This window comes from Mastigoproctus giganteus, chromosome 5 (genome assembly GCF_048544385.1).
Source record: "Mastigoproctus giganteus isolate SK-2022 chromosome 5, ASM4854438v1, whole genome shotgun sequence".
NCBI lineage: Eukaryota > Metazoa > Arthropoda > Arachnida > Uropygi > Thelyphonidae > Mastigoproctus > Mastigoproctus giganteus.
In genome coordinates, this window is record NC_143579.1 from 197,441,570 (window position 1) to 197,459,204 (window position 17,635).

At 35.7% G+C, this 17,635-nt stretch overlaps 1 protein-coding gene across 3 annotated transcripts in view; it reads left to right on the top strand.

The window, feature by feature from the left end:
• Positions 1-17,635, top strand: part of LOC150085983 (uncharacterized) — a 100,075-nt gene that overhangs the window by 40,861 nt on the left and 41,579 nt on the right. The window contains exon 1 of one of the 3 annotated variants that reach the window (XM_090373630.1): positions 7,980-8,068. The exons of the other annotated variants lie outside the window; for them this stretch is intronic. The gene's annotated coding sequence lies outside the window, so the exon portion shown is untranslated. Of the gene's footprint in view, positions 1-7,979; positions 8,069-17,635 lie in introns of those variants that run through there. 3 annotated transcript variants of the gene reach the window in all.

Genomic DNA, 17,635 nt, shown 5'->3' on the forward strand with positions numbered 1-17,635 from the left:
AATATTTTGTAGAATATTCCAAATTTTTATTAAGTTCTTATCCGACACCCTATGCCGACTTCTTTTCTTCCTCTTTGTGTGTTTTGTCGGTTGCTGAATGACGTTTCCGAAGCAGCCATGAATCGACATTTTTTTTTTCTGGAACGAAGCGGGTCAGCGGTGGACATACAATTTTAAGAAACAGCAGTGAAGAAACTGTTTTTGTCATCAACGAAGCTGTTATTGGGCTGGCGATAATTTTCATTTGTGAAAATCCTCGTTTACTCGATGAAATTGGTATCGTACTCGGAACGTCCATCAAATGCTTCAATTCTTCCGAAACCATCTTTTCAATTAGGTATCCACGAATTGTATCTCTTTCATTTAACTGTAACCTAATTGACAATTTTCTAACTTCGTTTTCACCAAATGCCAACAATTCATGTTTAGAAGGATTAATACCTTCGTTGTCCTCGTTTTCCTTCTTGTTGTCATTAGTTCCTAAATCTAAATTTTTTTCTTCTTTCTTTTTTTTTTTTTTTTTGAAACTGTCCAAAATGTTAGTGTCATTCGGATATTCAGGTACTGTGATCGTGTAAACAGAGAAATAGGGAAAATTTACGGAAAAATGTCGATATCGCACATCCGCGAAAGAAAATCGTCCTAATTCTCGAACGGGGCACCTACAATTGATTCACAACGATGTCCAACCTACGGCCCGCCCGGAAAGTCATCTAAATCAGCATAAAGAAATCTAACTTTTGAATTTTTTTTTTAATATGGTTACAGTACGGGAAAAGCTTGAACACCAATGCAGAGAAGGTGAACCAGAGCCCATTGGGAATACCCCTTGATCTGCTCACTGTTGACCAGCGCGACACCTCCGTATGTGGGACAGGTGGTTGGATAGGTTTTACCAGGTACCACTAAGTTGGTAGTATGGTAATCCCTTCAGCTCTCTTAATCCGCGCAGCAGCACTAATTGCGTAAATTGCCTGAAGGCCGGAAATGCGAACAGTGGGTATCGAGTTAATTCTCTCCTAATCCGTTCACTATATGAAAATTCTTTGCTCAACGGAAAGTATTTTAAACGTTACTTCCAAAGGGAATTCAAAATAATTCGCTATAAAAGGACTTCGTTAAACAGAGGTCCGACTGAGTAATTTAGAATTATGAAAATGGTTATACAGTTTTATGTAGAAAATATCTTAACAATAGACAGTGAGGAATGCAAATTTAGTTAAATAATTTTAAGCCTATTTGAATAGTAGGTAAACATGTGGAAAAAAATTTACGGAATATTAAAATTTCGAAGTGCACTGCATTCAAAAGTCACTGTTAATAAAGGTGCCGGTACGCCGTACCGTTGCGTACCGTTGCGTACCGTCCCAAAAAAGCACTGCTTTTTTAAGTAAATATTACGCACGACCAAACTGCGTGATGCCTCGAACTAGAATGGCAATCATGTCTGCATCAGTGTTGCCAACTGTAATCGGTTTAAAAATAGCCACAATGCAAAAAATTGATAATCCTATAACAATGAAAAAAAAAAAAAAAAACTTCTGTAGCTAAAGGAAATTTTTAACGATTGGTGCGTATATTCTCCGAAAACGACAGGGAACGTGCCCGTACCCTTTATCCGCCACTGGCTCCGTATGATTGGAGATGACTTTTGCCCGCGATGTTCATCCTGTTCCTCACGTTGAACATTTATTAATTTTCCTGATAGCTCATTCGGGCCTTCTGTGCTTACAATATTAAAATAAAAATTAATATTTTTGACCGGGGGGGGATTTTATTCGACTGGAGGTAACTCGCCCCCCTGTATTCAACGCTGGTGATAGCTAAAGAATTTTTTCTTGAAATTTTGTAGATAAAGTGGGTTATGTGCAGTTTTTAGGAGGAGGGAAAAAGAAAATTGGATATTTTTTTCCCCCGGGATTCGTCCATTGGTCCCTGGCCATTAATGAACAGGTAGTAGCTAGTAAATCACGCTTTGAAATCTTGTGTATTGCATTTATTAATTCAATTAATGTTTAATTAAATTCGGAGATAGATCTAGGCTTCTGAAGCTTGAATTCCATAAGCACCCTTTGAATCCTAATATTATTAAGGCGGCCTCCGTCAAGGAAAGCCTCAAAATGATTCCTAAATACAGCTGGTGCTTCATGCTCCTGTGCATAAATCCATTCTTGTTTTACTGTGCATAGTTTATATATATTTATTTTATTTATTTTTTTGTTATCTTAATTATTTTTATTCTTTTCTTTCTCTTCCTTTTGGGTTCCCCTCAGCCTCTGGAGTGGGCCCCAGAGAAGGAAAAATATATATTTTTTTCTTTTTTTTGTTGTCTCATACTATGAGACCATAGGTGTCCCATCTTCTGGAACTAGCCCACCTTCCCGTGGTGTGGAGTGTAGCCAAGTGGCCAGAACACACACATAACACACAAACCTCCATCACACACATCTGGCTCATTTGTAGTGATACTGTTTGTAGTGTCCGAAAAGCAAGGGAAATAGCTGATTAGTGAAAATGGCAAATGTTTCGGTTTAACTTCTTAAATCCCTTTTCCACTGTTCTCACTGCACTCATTTAATTAGCCGGACTGTAAATCCCATTAACCGTCCCACACAGAAAGCTAAGAAATACTGGGAATGTCGGAAAAACAAGGGAAATGCTGATTTGTTGATGGTTAGTGAAAATGGCATGGGAGATGCGCTGGAGAAAAGCTTACCATTCCTGAAAATTGTAAAATTTATTTATCTATTCCTTTAAGTGAAAATTGATGGGTTCTCAAGGTCGATAAGTCAAAAGTATTTCTCAGGAGAGCTTATCTGTATTAAGTGATGGGAATAATCGATTATATTCATTGAAATGATACGCCAATCACTAATCTTGATCTTTAGATGGGATAAAATTTTTTCCCATCAACACACCAGGTAGAGGAAATGTACATATTTTGTATTTCAGGAGGGAAAAATGGAAACTGTTGTTTCCTATACACATAATGAGATTAATGGCTGTATGTGTGCCAATAAGAAGAATTCTACTTTTGTTAAAATGTTGATGTACATGTTGTGCGTTGTTTTTCTAATTATATGTATGTATGTTGAGTAAAACAAAGGCATGGGAGGTGGGCGGGAGAAAAGCTTACCATTCCTGAAAAGTGTAAAATTTGTTTATCTATTCCCTTAAGTGAAAATTGATGTGTCCTCAAGGTCGATAAGTCCTCAAGGACACGGAGATGGGGGTAACCCCTGGTGCCGTTAGACCCTAAACACACAAGTCCTCAAGGTCGATAAGTCAAAAGTATTTCTCAGGAGGGCTTATCTGTATTAAGTGATGGGAATAATCGATTATATTCATTGAAATGATACGCCAATCACTAATCTTGATCTTTAGATGGGATAAAATATCAACACACCAGGTAGAGGAAATGTACATATTTTGTATTTCAGGAGGGAAAAATGGAAACTGTTGTTTCCTATACACATAATGAGATTAATGGCTGTATGTGTGCCAATAAGAAGAATTCTACTTGTTAAAATGTTGATGTACATGTTGTGCTTTGTTTTTCTAATTATATGTATGTATGTTGAGTAAAACAAAGTAATCTGGCCATCAGATTGTTAGATTTCAATTTATACTGTATATTTTAAATTTATGTTCCGACTTTTACCTAAATTTTATAATAAATTGGCAGAAAAGCATTTTTCACACTTTCTATACATCCTGATGGCAGTGTTGCCATCAGGATGTATAGAAAGTGTGAAAAATCCTGATGGCAACACTGCTTTTTCAAAAAGAGTACTTTAATGTGTTCTATACGTATGTAAAAAAGCTAAGCTTAGCAACTATCTATCCATTACTATACATAACACAATTGCTAGAAGTTTTGAACTCGTATTTTATGTTTTAGTTCCTACCTTTACATTTTTATTATTAATAACCAGTATGCGTTTCTTCCTAGAAAATCCAACGTTTTAATTCTCGCCATATTCCTTAATTTCCTGCGAAATCTGGATAAAAGAAATCAAACATATGCATTTGGCTCTGTTCACATTAATCTTCTATTCAAGCTTGGATCTACGATCTACCCTTTACCGAATTTACTTGATTCAATGCTAGCAGTCGTAGACTATATAATAATCGTTTACTTAAAGTGGAAACTTTATGCAGATATTTTAAACTTTACAAAGTTATCAACCCTTCAACTGACAGTGATGGACTCTCCTGTCTGGATTCCCTTTACTTACTCTGGCTGAACAAAAATCATTTGTTTCTTTAGTCATTGAAATATATAAATTGTGACTTCCCCTCAAATCGTGCAGTTCGACCATTAAGCTTCCCTGATTATATTGGAAATTCTGTTATTCCAGGTAAAGTACTAGCAAATACAAAGACATGTGACTTATTCTGACCCAATTTTCCTCTTGCAATATTGGTTTCTCAATATCCCAAAGTTTAGTTAAGCGTTCTTCTCGACTTCTAAGAGTGGCAAAGTTATTCTTTTCTGTAAGTAGCTTATACTTTCTGTTTCGATTTTCATGATAATATTTGGTCACCAACACATGAATACCTTTCCCCCTAACTTGAGCGAATTGAAATCAAATTCATTAAATTACTATGCTTTCGAAATCGCCTTGCCTTCACTATCGAAACTACGAAGCACTTTGCCATCGTTTTAGAATCATCGCACAACTCCATGGATCTCTTATTGTTTATAGAATTAAATTCTGTTATTGATTCTACATCCCTTCTTGAACAAATTTCTTTCACTATACCCCGCTTAAATTCACGTCAGAACGTTTATCGGGGCGCCTCCGAAGCCAGGTGGGAAGGAGCAGCAGTGCTTAGCACACACTTCTTGATTAGACCAGGGTTCGAGCCAGTCTCCAAATACGGAGGATGCGGAAAGGTCAGGGAATGACCTCCGCATATTCCCGGAGCAATATGGCCTTAGTTGCTAATGCTCCTAAAAACGAAATAACAAAACATAACAGAACGTTTGTCACGGCTTGTACTCAACTTAAGCTCCTGTTTTTTTGTTTTTTTTTCCCCTTAGTATCAAAATCAATTCACAGCTCGCTTTTAACACAGTGCGGCATTAGATACTGGTTTTGATACATGAGTATACAAAATAGAAGAAATATAGAAAAAAAGAGTATGGAGAGTAACGGAATTTAAGGAAAAAATTACGCTGTATATATAAAAAATTTAAACATTAAAATAAATATTGTCGTATAGCGCGCAACACTGGTGTCGTTATCTACAGTCAACCTTCAGAATTTGCACGAAAAGACGACGAGATTTCTAACATAAAGCACATGCTAAAACAAACCACAATTAAAAAATTGTGAATCGGGGAGAATTTTAATTCTCCATTAATTCACCATTTTTTAATTGTGCTTTGCTTAGAAGGGCATGAATTGCAAAGTTTGGGGGGTGGGAGGAGGATTTAGTTAATGTATAAACCGCTGAAGAGATAAGATGAGTAAAATGAATGAGATAGGCTTTTCTTCCTAGTAGTTAAGAAAAAGAACCATGGAACACAAACAATTTCAGAGAGTAAAAGAAAATTAGATCTCATGAAGTTAATCTATGGATTGGGTTTGTTGAACAAGGGAATGTTTGCCTTCCAACGTGGCAGAGGTGTAAGTAAATTCAAAGGAGAATTAGATGGTTAGCATTTCGGAATGAAATTCCTACAAACGAGTCTTCTGTTTTTATTTTATTTATTATTTATATTTTTCGCCGATTCAGAAATTCCACTTCCTTGCGTAACTTGGCCTCAATAATATTAAAGCGTAAAATATTTAGAGTAGAGCTTTACGAATTTCCGAAAAGTCTGGAAACCACCTCCATAGATTAGAAGTCAACTTGGGAAAGGTGAGGACTATTTTGTGTGTGTATATTCAAGCCCCTGACTGCTAAATAAGGTCGATCTGTCAACCCGCACTGCCCAGTGTTGCAGATTCCTTCACATGACTTATTCATGGGGCCTCGTTCTTGCGGTGGATTGACAATTGCTGCAGATTTATTTATTTTGTATAATTAGTATATAAAATAAGAATATGTAGTGGTATGGCAAGCCAAGTAAGTAGCGAACAAAAAGTTAACCGGTGTGTGTATATATATAAAATACACAAAATACACTTTTAAAAACTGAATAGCAGTGGTGTCAATTTTGTTTCAGTTTAGATCTACAAAATTTACAGTAGAAAATTTTACCAAATTAAAAAAAAAATAAACTAATAAGAAATTTTTGCTTAACTTTCACTAAACTGTTTGGCTAATCGAAATACAGTACTTTGTGCTTCCATAAACCGTGGTCATGTTGTGGCTTCTTAAATACCTTGGTTTACTATTATTCATATATGTATTTATTTATATATACTGTACTGTATATTTCTATCGGTTGTAATTCATTTAACCTCATTATTATTTTTACTTAACTCCGCGTCTTATACTAAAAAAGGCTATTTATTTAATTAAATTGTTTATTCTCAAAGTCTTTATTTTACTACCTCGGCCATATTAATGCATACTGTAACTCTTATCATAGGTGTTTCCTTTATTTTGTACATTCCCTATATGTCTTTTGGTTTTTATTTTATGTGTCGTTTATTTCTTCAGTTTTTCTGAAATTATAAATATTATGTTTATAATTTGCCCGGAAAGTGAACTGAAACATTTTAATTATAAAAAAAAAAAAAAAAAAAAAAAAATTCATTAAATTTTTCGAATATTATCTATTTTAGGTGTATCATATTTATTTATTCACCTTAATATTGAAAAGCAGTGATCCTTTTCAGGTTGTCAATTTTCTAAAGTGAGCATTTAAAAGCAAACAAAAAGGTTTTCTTTTAAAAAAACAAAAGTCATATTTTTATAATTTTAATGAAATCTAAAAAATAAATCACACATTTGTTGCACATAAGTATTGGGAATTTGCATTTTTTATAATATTTCTGGCATTAATCAGTGCGGCCCGCGAAACAAATCTGACTTTGAATATGGCCCTTGTACGGGAAAAGGTTGGACACCACTGTAAATAGTTCTGTATAGTTAAAACTGTACAGAACTATTTAAGCGACAGTTGTCACTAATTACTGTACCATTTTACCTTCGGTAAAAAGAACGAAGATATAGGATCTGGCATGGTAAATTTACCGTGCCGCATCCTTTCGTTCTATTCGGCTGTATCTGTTATTGGACATTACGTGTCACGTCTAAAATGGATGTGCAACTCCCCCCCCCTCTCCCCCCAAAAAGAGAGAAGTGTAGCTGAGTAACTAATTCAAAAAAATGACAAACCTTTCAAACTATTACTTTTGATTCTCTGCTGATTGTAAGGATATGAGGGGAAAAAAACAAAACAAAACTTGAACGACCTTGTCAAAAGTTGAAAAAAGAATAGAGGATCGTGTGTGAAGTTTACTGTTTCAACCTCTGGGGAGGCGCCTCCGTAGCCAGGTGAGAAGGAGCAGCAGTGCGTAGTACACGCTTCTTGATTAGACCGGGGTTCGAGCCCGTCACCACCAAATACGGAGGTTGTGGGAAAGGTCAGGGAATGACCACCGCATATCCCGTAGCAATATGGCCTTAGTTGCTAATGCTCCTAAAAAACAAACAAACATCCTCTCGGATGATAATGTGGCGAGCGACATCTAGCGGTATGTGACATGAGAAATGGAGACGAAGTCTTTGCGTTCCTTGAGTGAATGGTTGTATTTCCAAATTGCTGTGGTTTGCGTGAAATTTAATTAAAAGGGCGCTATGAACCCAATTCAGTGTATTGTAGTAGTGGCTAACCGCATCACTAAGCCAATAGAAAATTTCTTGCGCGTGGAGTATAGTTACATGATGTACATAACAGGCAAACGAACAGCGTTGATATTAGGTTTTTAAACATGAACGTTTACGTTTTAAAAGTAATTATTGCAAGAGCGTGGAATTTTTCTGGCTTCCTATAATTTGTTTGACTCGTTATACCTTCCAAAAAATCAATGCTTCTGTGTATGTTTACTTACGCACGCATCAGTGATTCAAGAACCACCGATAACGCATCGTTTTGGAAAGTCAAGTAAGTAGTAGTAGTAGTGGCATGTGATGCAAGAAAGCAAGTGTATGAGCTTATGCAGCATCAGCCAAAAAAAAAAAATAAATAAATAAAATAAAAAATAAATAAATAAAATAAAAAATAAATAAAAAATAAAAATCGCACCATTCCCTCCAAATGGTGATATATATATATATATATATATATATATATATATAATTTTAAACGTAATATTACGTTTTATATATATTAAGTGTTGATATATTACGTTTTGGTCATAAATATTTAACTGTGATATGATTCTCTTATTAACTTAACAGTATATTGTAATGGGGATTGCAAAACAGCCATTGCGGCATCCGGGATGCTCATTGAGACGTTTGAAGGCTAACCCTTAAATTTTCGCGCGCATAATCTTGCTTTATTCATGAAAAGGTGCGCAAGAGCATATTTACCATATTTCTCCGGAGCCTTGGTTGCGAATCCACTCTAATTATATTGCTTGGCTTATTATTTTACTCCTTTTTTTATGGCATGTAAACTTATGCTAACTACTATAACATTTATACAATTGCTTTTAAAATCCCACTTTGCAACGGGTCAACCTTACTTACCCCTTCCAATTGATCGTTGCAAGTAGCAGTGACTGACATATCCAGCCCGCTATGGTTAGTCTGTCTTAGGAGTAGCTGTTTATCTTCCTCTTGCCGCTGTTTTAAAATCGAGAACTCATTTTTCGGTTCTAAAACAGCGGCAAAGGGGGGGGGGGACGTAATAATACCCGAACTAAGACCAACAATAGCGGGTTAGGCACGTCAGTCACTGATAGTTTGCGGACGTGTGTGTGCGTGCGCGCGCGCGCGCTGGAATTTTCTGAAAAGAAAATTCAGTTTTATGTTTAAAACAACTCAACTTTATTCTTATTTTTATATAATCTATAATAATTTATTTATCATCAATTTGCTATACATAGAACGAATAATTTGATCAGTTCCATAGGTTCCGTTTCGCGGTTACCCCGGAACTGGTCAAAGCTTCTTTTCCAACCAACTCTCCTTGGAGAGTTGAAAAAGAAGCATCCTATATCAAAAATAAAGGTAATAATCCCCGTTGATTTCATAATAAAACTAATTTGACCGCATTCTCTGGCAGTAGTGCTAGAGGGTGCCAGCAGTCCTGCTCCCAGATTGCCCAGGCCTGGAAGCAAGCAAAAAAAAAAAAAAAAAAAAAAATATATATATAAAATAATAATAATAAAAAAAATCTGTCGAACCCACAAGAGTGGAAAATCCCTCTGATGCCAACAAAACAAACAAACAAAAAAAAAACTAGTTCAAAGAGAGGGAAAAAAAAGAAGTATAGAGTATAGTTCAGAGGTTCCCAAACTTTCTCGGTTCACAGCACCCTTAGTGTCCCAGTCATTTTTTTCACGGTACCCCTAGGCCAAAAGAAATACCTAACAGTGGTTTTCGACCTTTTAATATATACTTATATAATAATTTTATTCTTTATATAGAGGTACTAAATAAAAATCAATTATAGATCACCACAAAATTAAAAAGATATGGTACAATGGATACTGTACACTTTTTTTATAATGAAATAAATGTAATAAATTTCAAATAATAACTTCAAAGTAACTTAAACCAAAATTACACGGCACCCCAAGAATGTTGTTGCGGCACCCTGGTTGAAAAACACTGGTATAATTCATTCATAATTTACCAAGGTTTATATGCCTTTGTTTACTTAAAAACCTTGCAGCTAAATTTCTGCAGGGCAGTAAAATATACATAATTGGTTAAAAGTTTAACCAATAAGTTAAAAGTTAAAAGATGGTTCATTACCAGAACTTAGTTCTGGTATGACCTGCCTTAAATTGTCTGTATTCTGAATATAAATAGCAATCATATAAGATGGTGCCAGGTTTCCCCAGCACCACACAAACAATTGGGATTCATCACCAATCCAAATTTAAACAATTTATCGTTCAAAGAACCATGACCTGTTAGTATATATGAAAACACCATATTTGGATAAAACCAGCTACACTTTTTTTGTTAAACATAAAATTGAACATTAGGGATAAATATCCTTGTCACATTAGTTTTGCTGGTATTCCAACAGTCTTGCCGTAAGGATAAAGGTTATTTTTCATAAAATCTTTTTTAGTAACAACATTTTGATCTGCAAAATCAATTAATAAATTTAAATAAGTGAATGGGATTCCCTTCTTAAGATGGTAGCAGCATGCTCTGTAGATAATATAACAATCCAAAGGTAGATGCCCAGCAATTATTTGTAGGGCATTAGTAGATACTGTTCTACAAGATCTACAAATAGCTAACAAATCGCTGTATAGATAAGTTTTTCTGAATTTAACATTGTCCAATCTTGCAATCTTTGTTGGTATTCCAACAAATGGGATGGATGAAGAGCACAGTATACAAAGAAAAGGTGTATACAAGAGACTAATTGCTCGCTCGCATTTTGGATACTGCTGCCCTCATCAAGGAATGCAACCTCAGACAAACAACACGTCATATTACTACAAGAGTTGCAAAGTACATTTGAGGTTTGCAGTGGGATTTTCTAACATTTATTGTGAACTGTAATAAATTTGTCAGTTATTTGTGCTTTGTATCATTCAAAATGTCATTTATCTTTCTTTAATACTTCTCATGGCTTTGTATGCCCCAGTTTCAAACAGCTGTATCCATTGAGAATTGGACACAGTTTATATGAAATTTTTTACTCAGAATAATCGATATTATAACTTCCCAAAATATTTACTATTCTTCCTGAATCACTCTATACATATTTCAAATTATCTGTTCTATGTACTATATAGCAAATTGATGATAAATAAAGTTATTATTATATACTGTATCTGTATAAAAATAAAGTAGAGTTGTTTCACAACTTTGATTTTTCTTTTCAGAAAACCCAGTGTTCACACACACGTGTGTGTGTGTGTGTGTGTGTGTGTGTGTATATATATATATATATATATATATATATATATATATATATATATATATATATATATATAGGGGCTGCAAATGTGATTTTTGAAGGAGTCGGTAGATTGGGAACTGCTGTACTAGAGCAACCCGGCCGTAGTCACCGGTTGGTGCTGATGTGTTTAGAATGGCTGGACTTTGGGATCTTACTCAATCCGTTCGTGTTTCTATCTCCCAATACCTTGCAGCCGAATGGGCAGCGTTTTTTCAAGAAGAATTTACAAAATTTTTATTCTATAGACGCTTTCTAATTTTAATTTCCTGTGCTTATAGCAATATTGTCACTACTTTCCCAAATAAAATGAATTTTATTTCGTATGAAATATACACATGCGATCACACCAGTGTAACACCTAGAAATTTTGTGTGGAGGATGGGGCTTGTGCGTTCCACATTGATGGTTGATTGTTTTTATATGTATCAGTACATAACAGCATAATTATAATGAAATAACATTCTTGGGGTGGATGGGTGTCTATGATGCACTTAACAAAATTAAGTACATGTATATAAGATAGGGATATGTATTATTTGCATTATCCATAGACTTGAAATTATGTATGTGCTGTGTTTTTGAACGGTAATCTGACGTAATTATAGCAGTAAACCAATACGTAGTGAAATATCAATAGTGTAAACCCAGGGGGGGGGGGAACCCATCAAAAACAGATTTTTATTTTATTTATAATTTTTGAACTCTGACCATATGAAAATACGAAATCTCTTGATTATGACTAGCGGAAAAGTAGTAGTTTTTGTCGTAGAGAGTCGGTGGTGCTGATGCGCTAGGAATGCTGCAATTTTTGGCTGCAAAAGTTTATTACCATTATTATTACTACTATTTTTTTTTTTTTTTTTCTCTCTCCAATATGAATTTGAAGGAGATTAAAAGAAAAGGTGTGTCGCTTTTGTGTGGTACAGGATACCCGGGCCACATGCAGATATTCTTTTAGTGTAGGGGGTTATGTAGTCAGCATTGAGTATTATGATGCAATCCCCCACCCCAGAGTTTAAAAGTTAGCACAAAATAGTTTCGAATAGTTTCCGAGGTGAAAGACTTGTGGAATTTGCAGAATCTCAAGGAATGTCAGTAATGAACCCTTTTTTCAAGAAAAGGGTGAACAGAAAGTGGACATGGAAGAGTCCAAATGGATTAACAACCAATGAAATCGACTTCATCCTCACTAACAGAAGATATATTGTGAATGATGTTACCGTCCTGAATAAGGTAAATGTTGGAAGTGATCACAGAATGGTAAGATGTACACTTGATATAGATAAAGGAAAGGAAAAAATTGACTCGAGTAAATAATACAAAGGTCTTTGAAATAACAGAGGAGGAGAAAAAGCAGTATGTACTGGAACTGAAGAACAAGTTTGAGCTTCTGCAGACTGCTCAAGACCAAGATATCGACGAGGAATATTATAACTTTCTGAAAGTGATAAAGCCCAAGAAACCTATAGGGAAACAGAAATCCAAAGAAGAAAAAATTAGTCAAGAAACACTTGTCATGATGAACCAAAGACGACAAATGAAGAGCAAGAAAAACACTGACAGGGAGAAAAGTGAGTATACTGAGTTATGCAAAGCCATTAGAAAGAGACTCAGAGAGGACATAAGAAGATTTAACACAAGAAAAGTAGAACAAGCATTAAGGGAAAACAAAGGATTTAAATCAGCAGCCATGAGCAGTAATACAGAAAGACAAATGATACTGAAACTGAAAAATAGCGATGGTGTACTTATAAACAGCAGAGAAGGCATAATTCAATTAGCAGAAGACTACTATAGAGAATTATACAAGGAGCGAGGAAATGATACCAGCAGTGGGGAAGATGGATTGCAAAGTAGCAACACATACGACATACCCGATATTCTTCCTGATGAGGTAGAACCTGCAATGAAGAAAATGAAGAATCGGAAAGCCCCGGGGGAAGATGAAGTTACTGTAGAGTTGTTAAAATTGGGAGGAAGAGACATAACACAAAAATTGGCAAGGCTCTTCACAAAGTGCATTAGAAAAGGTGTGATGCCTAAGCAGTGGAATAATGCAATCATAGTTTTGCTGCATAAGAAACGAGATAAATCAGAAATTGGAAATTATAGACCAATTAGCTTGTTATCCCATATCTACAAGGGTCATTACTAACAGATTAGAAAGAATACTTGATAAGAATCAACCGAAAGAGCAAGCTGGCTTTAGGACAGGATTTTCAACTATGGATCACCTTCACGTAATATCACAGCTAATGGAGAAAGCAAATGAATATAAAACACCATTATGCCTGGCATTTGTGGATTATGAAAAGGCATTTGACTCCATACAGCATAAGGCAATGTTTGAGGCACTGGAAAGACAAGGCATAGATACCCCATATATTATGATTTTGAAGAAAATATATGAGAGTGCTACTTCCTTTATTAGACTAGACAAAGACAGTAGGAAATTTAAAATCGAGAACGGAGTTCGACAAGGAGACACAATATCTCCGAAGCTGTTTACTGCTGCCCTTGAGGAAGCTTTCAGAAGATTAGACTGGTCGCAGAAAGGAGTCAATGTGAACGGAGAGTACCTAAACCATTTATGATTTGCAGATGACATTGTGGTCATAAGCCACGATCCCAAAGAATTAGAGGAAAATCTTAATCAGTTATGCACAGTTAGTAAGGAATTTGGACTAAAGATGAATATGGCTAAAACAAAAGTAATGATGAACAAGTATGCCACGGAAAGGGAAATAATGATTGAAGGAGCAGTAATTGAAAAGGTGGAGTCATATACTTATCTGGGACAAGTTATTAGCTGTAATAATGATAAATGGCTGGAAGTCAAGAGAAGAATAAATTTTGGATAGATAGCATCCAGGAAATATAGTCACATACTGAAGAGCAATATCCCAGTTTGTCTGAAACGTAAAATAATGAATCAATGTATACTCCCCACCATGACTTATGGAAGTGAAACTTGGGCACTCACCAAAAGAATGGAAGAGAAGCTAAGAACTACACAGCGAAGAATGGAACGAATTATATTGGGAATCAGACTGTTAGATAAGAAGAGAAACACATGGATTAGGCAGCAAACTCAAGTAAAGGACATTCTTATCAAAACTAAAGAACTAAAATGGTCTTGGGCAGGACACATAGCAAGAAGACATGATGACAGATGGACTAAGAAAATAACAGAATGGTACCCAAGAGGAGCTAGAAGAAAACCTGGAAGATAAAGGCGGAGATGGATAGATGAAATTCATGAGTTTTTGAGTAGTAAATGGATGGCCAGTGCTCAAAACAGAAGGAACTGGAAAGTTGCTGGAGAGGCCTTCATCCTGCAGTGGATTGAAAATGGCTGATGATGATGATGAGTTTCCGAATGACTTGAAATTACCAGTTTTTAATAATAATTATATCTGTAACAGCGATGTCTTCTGTGCCTTTCTCAGTATCTTTACAGAATACTTTTTAACACTAAGAATGTAATTCGAGATGCAACTGTACATGTAGATTTGTGTATCTGAGCGTGACTGGTCACGATCAGAGTGGGCGTTGCCCACAGACTAGGCAATTTGCAAACGTAATTGGTAACTTCCTGGTCTAATAATCACGTGCCATTCCTTTCCAAATAAATAATTCATGGAATGTGTCTTGTCCATACATGTTTGATATCATAGTTTAATCCAATTTCACAAGGCTGGATGCCTACAATGGTGTTGCCAGTATCAAGATCAAGTGCAAGAAACTTAAATGAATTACATAAGAACTTTAAGAATAAACCAGATCTCTAGATCGATATATTGTAGTTTTTTACAAGCTTATCTCTGCTTTAATGAAATACTTTGGATGTAGCAGGGAGGTATATAAAAGTTCCAAGGGTTCTTAAAGTTTGTAATGCCACAATCCACTAAAATTAATTCATGTGATACCCCCACCCTTCCTCCATGAGTAACATGAGTGATACATTGGTTTTACTTGTAAATGAGATTAAAACTGGATAATAAATAACAAAAAATAGCCAGAATGTATTTTAATTGGAAATAAACAAAAAATATCAATTTGGAATCCTGTAGTAAGAAATATAAATATGATTGACTTAATGAACTGACATCAAATAAAACTTCATTAACCTTATTTTTTTTTGCCAAGACTATACCTACCAACCCTCTATTGAAAATAGAAACAAAACATAATAGCATGTGACTGGGAGAAAGGACTTGTATGTTGTGATTTGGTTAACAAAACAATGTTTTGTGTTCTTCAGAATGCCATTTATATTTCTTAATCACTGCCTCCAAGATTTTCCATACCACTGAACAGTAATCTGAAGCAGTAATATCATCTCTATAGTTACTAATGTCACTCTTAGAATCACCTTTGTATTGATAGTACATTGGCACTTTTCCAGTCCAAAGGAATCTCACCCAAGTCCAATGGCTCCCTCATAATTAACCTCAATGGTTCAAAATGTTCTTTGGCTGCCTCCCTCAAAATTATCAGATAAATGCCATCAGCTTGGGAGACTTACCTTTTATGCTTGAAACTTTTTCTAATAAAAAGTCATGTGTAATTTTGAATGGCACAGCTTCTCATCATGAGAGCTCTTTCAGTAAAGACATGCAAAATACCTATTCAAGAAATCAGCAACATTAGCTGGGTTACTTAAGACTTTTCCACACCTAGTACACAAGGGTCCAATCAGATTTGCTTTCTTCTTTGTATTCATATACATGAAAAATTCCTTAACCCATTATTTGTTCTCTTAGCTAGTGCTTTCTCATACTCATCCTTGGCCTTCCTAACCTTGTATGTGGTACTATTACAGATCAGTTTGTAGCTGTTGTAGGCTTCAGTACTTTTCACCACATTCTTTCAATTTGGCATCCTCTTTGTGCAATCATTTCTTAAAGATATGTATACATTCATGGCTTCTGTTATTTTTGCCATAAAGGTATTCCATAAATCAAATGTCTTTGCCCTTCCTCTGCAGTCTGCTCAATTAATAGATGCCATATAGTGCCTTAGACTGTCACAGTCCCCTCTTCTGAACTTAAAACCTGAGCCTTCACTGAAACATCTTTCTTCATCTTCCAACTAATGTCTGAATGATCACTACTTGCCAATGGTTCCTGTATTTTAAGCCCTGCCACCTGGTTTGTGTGTAATGATGAAGTCGAAGAATATTTTCTCTAATATGCTGGTACAAATAATCTTAGTTGACAAATTTCTTGACTAAATGTCTAAGAGTATGAAAGAGGTTGTTTATGCATGGCTATGGAACTTCCATCATTTCATACTACCTAGATAGTATGACTGCATCGTTTATTCATACTACCTGGGTAGTAGAAGTGATGGAAGTGCCATATCCGTGCATAAACAACCTCTTTCATCTTAATTTATTTAAAAAAAATTTTCCCATGGTTGAGGTTCCTTCCAATCAGTTTATTCCAATTAGTTCGTCAGATTGTCACCCATAAGACATTCTTGCTTGCTTTCCCTTTCCATCTGCATGTAAAGATGCATCATACTCTTCACAATCCTCTGGTTTGTAGATTATTGCCACTCTTATGTTTGCTTCCAACTTACACCACTGAGATTCTATGCTGGTAGACAACTTGTGACTTGGCAAAAGCTCTTCTTGCTCGGGCAGTATTTGATAAGAAGCATGACCCCACTACCCTTTATCTTTCCTAAATACCTTATACATACTGTAGAGGAACTTGTCATCCTGAGATACCCCTTGAAGTTATTTGGGCTTGTTTACTCTAGCTTTATCTTCCTGCTCATTTGAAACCTTGCTACCTTCATTGGTTGTTGTGGCAACAAACAGGAATTCTTGAGATGAGTGCAAGCATTACTTTGACACTTATCATCAGGTAAGCACAGATCTATATTACCCTGCTCCCCCTAACTAGCAGTTTCCCTGAATCTGTAAAGTATGAGGGACCACCTTTGTTCAAATGAATACCATCTCTACAAAATAGATTCTTTTACCTACAAGTGCTGGACAGACTTAAAAATTCTCCCCTACCCCCTCAGAGCCTTGGAAATTTCCTTGTCTTGAGGAAACATAATTCACAGGCTTTCCATACAGCTCCTATCATGTCTGGGCAGGATTGCAGAGACATGCACGTTGTGACCTAACTCTGAGTTGTAGGGTTTTAGGAGTATCGGCAACCAAGGCCATGTTGCTCAGTGTGTATTGTCTGCAAATTGAGTGTTCTTCAGTAGATTTTCTGTTAGCTGAACAAAAACCAAGTTTCCAGGAGAAAAAGCCATTCTACCCTCTCTTGAGACCGACCAACTGAGCAGCATTGTGAAAAAGGTCCATAAAATTTCCCTCATGTCTTTTCTACCCAGTGTAGGATGACGATCCTACAAACTATGCTACTCATGAGGGCCTGACTTGTGGAATTTTTTGGGCATGGTCTTATATTTATCCAACAAGTGGTCAGGTTGTGGTTGTTTAATATAGTCCCCACATGAATGATAATGCTCTCTATGCCCCCCCCCCCCCCCCTAAAATCTGCTAATCTGTTGGTAACATCAATTTTTCCTCCCAGCAAACACACT